Source organism: Cyanistes caeruleus, chromosome 5 (genome assembly GCF_971803275.1).
Source record: "Cyanistes caeruleus chromosome 5, bCyaCae1.hap1.1, whole genome shotgun sequence".
Lineage (NCBI taxonomy): Eukaryota > Metazoa > Chordata > Aves > Passeriformes > Paridae > Cyanistes > Cyanistes caeruleus.
This window is the reverse complement of record NC_141705.1, coordinates 13,061,083-13,069,010: the sequence shown is the minus strand read 5'-3', so window position 1 is coordinate 13,069,010 and position 7,928 is coordinate 13,061,083. Positions and strand designations below refer to the sequence as shown.

Sequence of the window (7,928 nt, the reverse complement as noted above, 5' to 3'; positions counted from 1 at the left end):
CCGTATCAAGTCACAGCACCGGTCTAGAGCTTGAAAGGGAGGCAGTGTAATCACTTTCTTACCCTAATGCACCTCCATCTCATTTCTGCTGGGCAAGGAGCTGCAAAGTAATCATTGTTAAATGACTGGCTCCAAGCGAGGGTCTCTCAGTTCTCTGCCTGACCACTTCTCTTTGTCTCCGCTTTATTTCATGAGAAGGCAGCAGGGAAACTTTTCATTGTTGGATTGTCATGGAAATAAAAGGCTATGATTATACTTGCCTACCATCAGACATCTACCTCGCTACTGTTCCTGAATTGCCATGGAAAGCAGTGTTACGGGAGGATGTGAAAGAGCAACTAAAGAGGCAATATTTTGCACTAAGACCTTTGTTATTCCACACTTCCTGCACACTCCTAAACATTTCTTACTGCTCTTGCTGCCCCCTGAGTTTGGCAATGAAGCAAGGGAACCACCGCCTCTCTGACCCCACACAAGGCCCCTGCACCACTGCAGGATGGGATCCGTCTGCCCCTGCTCCTCACCCCGGACACAGCTCCCACCCTTGCCAGGGTGCCCACAGCAGCTCTCAGCCACCTTCGCCAGGCTGCCCAGAGCAGCTCTAGGGCACAGCAGATTTTAAACAGGCTAATTACAGCCACTCGGGTCAGCTGAGAGCAGCCATGTGCTTTGTAGGGGTTGTGTTTTTTTCCCTAGATCTAACCAGGCTCAGCTGCTCTCTCTGTGAGTTAGTGAAGTTCCTCCTCCGCTTCCCGGCTTTCTCAGACCCACCTCTTACCAGCCAGGCCTCTTACTGGAAAGCTCTCTCAGAATGGCTGTTTTTCTTCCATTCCCCCCATGTGTCACTGTGGCCGGTCATAGCCTCTCTCACAGGCGCTCCCCTCGGCCCGCCATCCCTGGGGCTGATTTCTGAGGGGCCAGGACAGAGGGTTCCCTAATGGCGGCCATCCCTACCCCTGCCACACCCTGTGGGATCGGGATGGCTCTGTCCCCCTCTGCAGCACCCACCTGGGCTAAACGGCATCTGCTGCAGGACGGAGGAAGCGGAGAGCCAGGGAAGGGCAGAAACTCTCATAACAATGAATCAAACAACATACTGGGTGCAAATGCCAGCCCAGCTGGGTTGGCACAGGCCTCATCCAGCCCACTGGGTGAACTGGTAGGGAGGTGAGGGACAAGAGTGGGAAAGAACTATTTTATTCCAGTGCCTGGATGTGCCAAGACTTGTTATTGTTTGATAACAAGTGATTTATGTATCGTTTGCATACGTGGCTAAATGGGTTACAGTGGTTCAGACTGCCCAGTTTCACTGAGTATCAGCCAGCCTGTCCTGGGATGCAAATGTCTGTCCCTTATCTGGGGACAGCTGGTCAGTTATCGTCTCCTGACCACTCCTGCCAAATGGCCAGATTTGCCTTGCAGATCTGGGGAACTGCTGAGCCCTGGCCCTGGCCACCTGAATGTGTACAGGGCTTTTCTGCTAGACCTCAGTCCTGTGGTCATGCCATGAAAACAAAGTATCACTTATTTAGAAAGCCTCTTATGCGTCCTACTGCAGCATTTATTTTTAAAAGGGGCAACAGTAAACATACTTGCAAAGGTAACCTCATTTTGTTGGAAATTGAGATTTTTTTAAATTTAAATAATCAAGCTTTGGGAATGAAGTTTTAGAGTCACTTTTTAAGTCATAAAGTATTTTGCTTCTCATTGAGAAGACTTATTGATTGATTGACTGATTGATTTTTTTTAAAAGAATATTGAATTGCAGTAATCACTCAAATAGTCTTTCAAAAAAATCCTTCCCACAGTATCATCCACTCAAACCTACTAATTGCAGTGATTCTTGCCACACATTCACACCCTTTACTTATCTTTAAGGGAGATCTCATCTGCAAGAGCCAGCTGAGCCCAGTCCTGGCAGACACTGAGCACCACGGATGACCAGCATCTAAGCTAGAGACACATGGGAGAAGTTGTGCAACCACATGCAAGGCTGCAATTTCTGATGGTCATGAACACAGGTATTGTAGCAGTGGTGCTGGGTCCAATTGTTCTGTCCTTGGTAAATATCTGAATTAAAGTAATGTGAGTTTCTCACCTTGCAATAAATTGCTTAGAAACAACTGCATTTCACAATTTGGTATCCAAACTTTAATAGAGAAGGATCTCCATGTAGACAGGTAAGCACTCATGCCAGCTGGCTTTTACATGCTGACAATCTAATCCAGACCAGCTGTATTCTTTGATGTTGTAAACCAGTTTACTTTTACTTTGACAACAAGCTACTACTGCAGGAAGAGACAAGACTGAAAACAGTGTTTATAGGGTATGAAACAGTAAAATAATAGGTGTTATATAGCAGGTATTTTAAAAAATACATTAAAAATAATGAAAAAATGAAATTTATTACAACTGGAAATCAAAAAGCCAAGACACTACACTTAACAGATACTTTTCTGATACCCACTGAAAAATTCAGGTCTATGCAGCCATTTCTACATTTAGATATAGCTCAAAATTCTTTTCAAGTATTATTGTAACATGGGAAATCTTTGTCTATTTAAAGAAATAATATTTTCTCTGGCTTTAGTCAGCATGGCATTCTATTCCTACACAGGGAAAGAAACCCCAAGCACCCTGACAGACTAATGACAAGCCTAAAGAATCCAGGAAGTCAAGAATAAACCTTTCCCAGCTTCACCTGAAGTGCTCAATGAAGCACCTCAAATGTTGGATACAATCACGCACTTTCTTAAGCCACCTTGGAGGCATATTCCAAAAGCTTACCAAAGAAGAGCGAGGTGAATTTATGATGATTGTAGCCCTACTTAGAATGTCTTCATAAGTCATCCTAAAGTTCACAGATTTCTACTGAAATGTTCTTTTTACCCCAAAAATGGTTTGCTTACATTACTTTACTTTGGTTTTGTTCCCTTAAATTGTTGCCTTTCTTGAATATTTAACATATTGAAGATCAGGGCATATGTTTAATAATTTTTTTAAACAAAATCCTGAACTTGTGATAATTTTTGCATTTGTCTAATATATTATAATGGGCTTAGATATTTTATTTCTTTTGAGACCTTAAAAGCACTAAATGATGGTAAAAATCTATGCTTGGGAAACTAATATAAGGGAGACTTGTATTCTGGGGGCTAGAGTGGAGGTGACAAGCAAAAGAATACCTGTCAAACAGTACACAGAAGTTCAATGGATTGGACTGTGCTCCTTTGTATGCTCAGGTTCTAGCCTGGAGTTACTCATGTGCTTGATATTAAGCACACTCACCAGTCTGTGCAGGACTGGAATCTATTATTGCCATGTTGACATACATTTGTTAAGGGTTTGATTCTGCTAACATTTCTATTGGCAACACAGGGAGACACAGTAAGGTCCTGCAGTTCAGAGGGAGATGGAAGAGATTTCAGGGAGCTGCTAATACACTCAGCTGTAGAGGCTATTCACAGTAAACCACATTTTAAATACATTTCCATGGTCATGTTTATTTCTAAAATACCTAAAGACATCAATCAAGTTGTAGATTAAAGAGATATATAAGTATCCACCCTAAGAACAAAACCATTTGAAAAGATTTATTAACGGTTATTTATATGTTTAAGTCTAGTTCCTGTAAGATCTCAGTAGTGTGAATAAGTGGTTTATAAACTGTTCCTTGTTTATTGGCCTTTCAACTATAAATATGTCTTTGGCCTCTCTATTTTTTTGGTAGCTTTAATTTTATTTTTTTTTTTTTTTGTCCGGATTGAGGCCTAATAACCCAAATTTTTATCCAAAGCATGAGTTTTGAGAAACACAGATTTCCTGCCATATCTTCATTATGGCAGCTGTTGTTATTTAACTGATAACATTCTGGTAATTTAAAAAAACTTCTACCAGGAGCATAAACCCAGACTTGTCTACTTTGTCTTGGGACTTGAGCATTTTTTTCCTGGAGTGTTTGAACTATGTGCTCAGGCAATCTTAACCTTCTGGTTTAAATCCAAATGTATCAGCTACGGGAAGCACTACATTCGATTTACACATCCATTACCCCTGGAGAATTTAATGTGCCATTTCCATCAGAGATAGATTTCTAGGAGCTGAACTTGGATTGCTTTCTTGGGGAATGAACTTGCACAACTTGCATTTATGAACTGAAGACTACATTGGCTTTATTCATTGTATCTCCTCATTTCAATACAATGCTATGGGAATGTAATGAAATATGATGGATGAAAGTGACGGAGTCAGTTTTCTTTCCCTGCACTGTTGCAGGGACAGGACACTGCCTCTGTCTTCTCCATTTGCCCTCACATAGCTTTTGCTGAGTTAGTCTGCTGGCAGAAAGCAATGTAGCATAAAGTTAGAAAGAAAAGAGCTTTTCTGGGGAAAATCATTACTGACTTAGGTACTAAAGTGGCTAATATTGGTAATGTGGCTAATACTGCTAAAGTGGCCAGTATTACTAATGTGGTTAATGTTGCTAACATGGCGAGGTAAAGCTTTCAAGCTACTACCGCTGCAAGTCGTGGTACTACGCTATACCCACTTGGGCAGCAGCACCATATGCCCAGCCAAATGCAGATGTGCAGAAAGGCAGATATTCTGAATTTTCAATGGGGTTGACCAAACTTTTGAAATAGCTGCTATCTTTCTATAGCAAAAAATCCCCTAACAAACTCGTGGAAAATCCTTGAAGAAGAATTTTGAGTTAGACATCCTTTGAGAGTGAATGGTCTGCTTATAAAGGTTACTTTCACTCACAAACTTTGAAAAGCAGGAGTTCTCAGTACCTCCAATACACATTATACCTGTCCCTTCCTTTGAGCTTTAGCTGGGTGTGGTGATGAACTAGAGCCTTAACGCCATCCCTACCTGCACCACTTCCCCGTGGTTTACCACACAAATGAGCCCTGCACCAGCATCTTCTCAAGACTGTGGTAAACCCGTAATTTCCATCAAAATTTGTCATTCTTGAGAAGTCAGTAACCAAAGCTAAAAAAATAAGCTAACTCAGCCAAGTAGCTTTTGATTCTCTGTCAGATAAGTATTATAGGTTAGACTATTCCTGCCACAAAAGTTTTATGCAAGAAAGGTTGTTCCTCTTTGCAACCCTCCCTGTTTCCCATGCACCAAAATGTGATTACTGTGGTCATTATTACAGTAGAAAAGGCAATCAAGGCCCATAATCTCTTTCTACTCCTTTGCAGGAGCAGTTTTTTTTGTTTGGGAGACAGGACAAATCTGAATAATTTTTTAACTCATCTGTCTTTGCTATATCTATCTGGCCATTGTGCTGGGAATCATAATGTAGACAGACTGCTTGTGGGAAAGCAATTTAATTCCTTAGATGTCTGCACAAGACAGAGCTAGAGAAAACCTTTATAATATCAAGTGTTATGGACAAATTATTTTCTGACATGATCTATTTGTAGAAACATCTCATATTGGCCAAGAAATTTTGTTTAGAGAAGGATAGTTGTTTGTCTTATCATGTGCTTCAGCTATCCTTGGCCCCACTTTTCTGCTGATTTGTTTCTTATCAATAACAGCTACATTGCGTCATGTCTCAAGTGTCTAAGCTAGGGGCATGTGATTCTGGAATTCTAGAATCATGGAATGGTTTGATTTAGAAGGCACCTTGAAGATCAACCCCCCATGCCACCGGTAGGAGCACCTTCCACTAGACCAGGTTGTTTAAAGCCCCATCCAGCCTGGTCTTCAGCACTTCCAGGGATGGGGCATCCACAATGCCCTTGGGCAGCCTGTGGCAGTGCCTCACCACACTCACAGTGAAGGATTTCTTTCTAATATCTGCTTTAAACTGAACCTGATAGTGTCCAGACAGCTTGTGAATATCTCCAGTGAAGGAGACTCTACACTGTCTCTGGACAATCTGTCTCAGTGTGCAGTCATCCATACAGAATCACCAAATGAGTCAGGCTGGAAGGGACCACAGTGGATCATCTGGTCCAACTGCTCTGCTCAGGCAGGGTCATCCTAGAGCATATGGCAAAGGATTGTGTTCAGGGGGTTCATGGGTATGGTCCCCTCATGATGAAGTTGTCTTTTCTTGAGGCTGAACAGACACTGCTCCCTCAGCCTTTTCTCTCAAGAGAAAGGTCCTAATCATGTTTGTTGCTCTACCTAAAGAGATCTTCTAATTATCTTTGCCACTCTCCACTGGACCTGCTCCAGGAGCTCCATGTTTTTTTGTGCTAAGGAGCTCAGAACTGGACACAGCAGTCCCAGATGAGGCCTTACCAGTGCAGAGTGGAGGGTCAGGATCATCTCCCATGACCTGCTGGTGGTGCTCTTCCAAGCACATCCCACGGTACTTGACCATAACTTGATGAATCTAAGTTACTTGCCCAACTCTGTTCTCCTTTACTGAATCCATACAATCCATACAGAAAATCAAAGCTATTAAAGAAAGAGTGATCTTTAAGCTTTTTATTTCTAGGGTCTATTAATTAGGTTCAACACATCACTGAAAAAGATTCACAGCTTTCAGACTGGAGTTGCTTAATTTTTGACAAGCTTAAACATATCTGGCCCAAAGTATTAGGCCTTTCAGTCACAAGCCACAGGTACCTCTTAGTCATTAATATTTTGCATTAGTTTGTGGGGAATTGTGGTGATAAATGTATTTCATATGCTAAAATAGCTAGATCAGACACTTCCTGCTTAAAGTGAGTAGAGAATTTCGCATACCAAATGTGTAAGGTGCTATGAATCTCCTTCTTTGGTGTCTAGTTTTATTTTGAATAGTTTATTAACTCTATTGAAGAATTAAAATAATGCTAAAAGTGTTAATTCCCATAGGTGATGGCCTCTATCTGCCTGATAACACCTACCTCCTTTTTAAATGAAGGCTTTGCAACAGATGTTTACAGAGCATCAGTAATTCAGAGTCCTGCTGAAAAACTCTTTCTCAATGTTCTTGCTGTTTAACTTGAAATCTTGGGGCCTTATCTTCTGGAATTCTGAAGACATGCATCTGAAATGTAAAATTGTTGTGAACTGTGGTCTGAACATAAGCATACAGACATGACCATGAGACTTAAAGTATAATTTTTCTCTCTGTGTTGCTTTTCCCCCCAAATTCTGTTTGCAAAGTGATATAGAGACTTCATTCTGTTCTACCAGTCTTTTGAATGTGACATTCCAAGATTTATTAGGAGCAGGTGTTAAATATTTTATTCTCTTTATCTTGTTGCTACATCAATAATTTAATCACTCTATTATTATGACTAGATATTTTCTAAACTTGTTAACATATTTAGTGATGAAAAAAGGGCTTCCTAAGAATCACAGTGCAGCTCAATTACATGGCATGGATTTTTTTCTCATTTTTGTTCCAGTTTTTGACCTCGCTACCTTCACTTGCAGAATGTTGAGTAGTGTTGCCTTCTGGGTATCTTGTGCAGCACTGTGTAGCCCATTGCCACCTGGCAGCTCACCTTTCTCACTACTATTTATTCAATGATTCTAAAGTAAATTTTACAGCACAGACTGATATCAAACATATGACTTATGTTTTGCCTGACACCATCTTTTAAGAAACCTGATTAGTTCAAAAGACTTTCCAAGATCCAAGTCTTGGAAATCAGCTGAATTTCTCTTAAGAGTCTCATTTAAATTACAAGAAGAGTAACAGTATTGGGTGTCTGCGGTTACCATTTGTTTAGTGGGAGTCTACTTGTGTGTTTACTTATTCACTATCAATAAACATATTAATCAGTTATGAGAGGCATAATTTTGTTTTAAAAAAATATTTACTGAAATTAATGCTCACAAGTAAGGTTGGGACTCAGGGGGTATGTAGTAATATATTACTTCAGAATGCTAATCATTCCACTTTGATTGTCTTCTGAAATTATTATTACAGAAAGTGCCTTTGAGTATTAAAAATGTCTCCAAGAAAC

General features: G+C 40.7%; 1 long non-coding RNA gene across 4 annotated transcripts in view; it reads left to right on the top strand.

Moving 5' to 3' along the window:
- The first annotated feature begins 464 nt into the window (after positions 1–464).
- LOC111928404 (uncharacterized) overlaps positions 465–7,928 on the top strand; it is a 37,681-nt gene continuing 30,217 nt past the window's right edge. For 3 of the 4 annotated variants that reach the window (XR_015286532.1, XR_015286531.1, XR_015286529.1), the window contains exons 1-3: positions 465–723; positions 1,879–2,021; positions 2,618–2,801. This is a non-coding gene — a long non-coding RNA (uncharacterized LOC111928404). Of the gene's footprint in view, positions 724–911; positions 1,601–1,878; positions 2,022–2,617; positions 2,802–7,928 lie in introns of those variants that run through there. The other variant, XR_015286530.1, reaches the window with a different exon arrangement.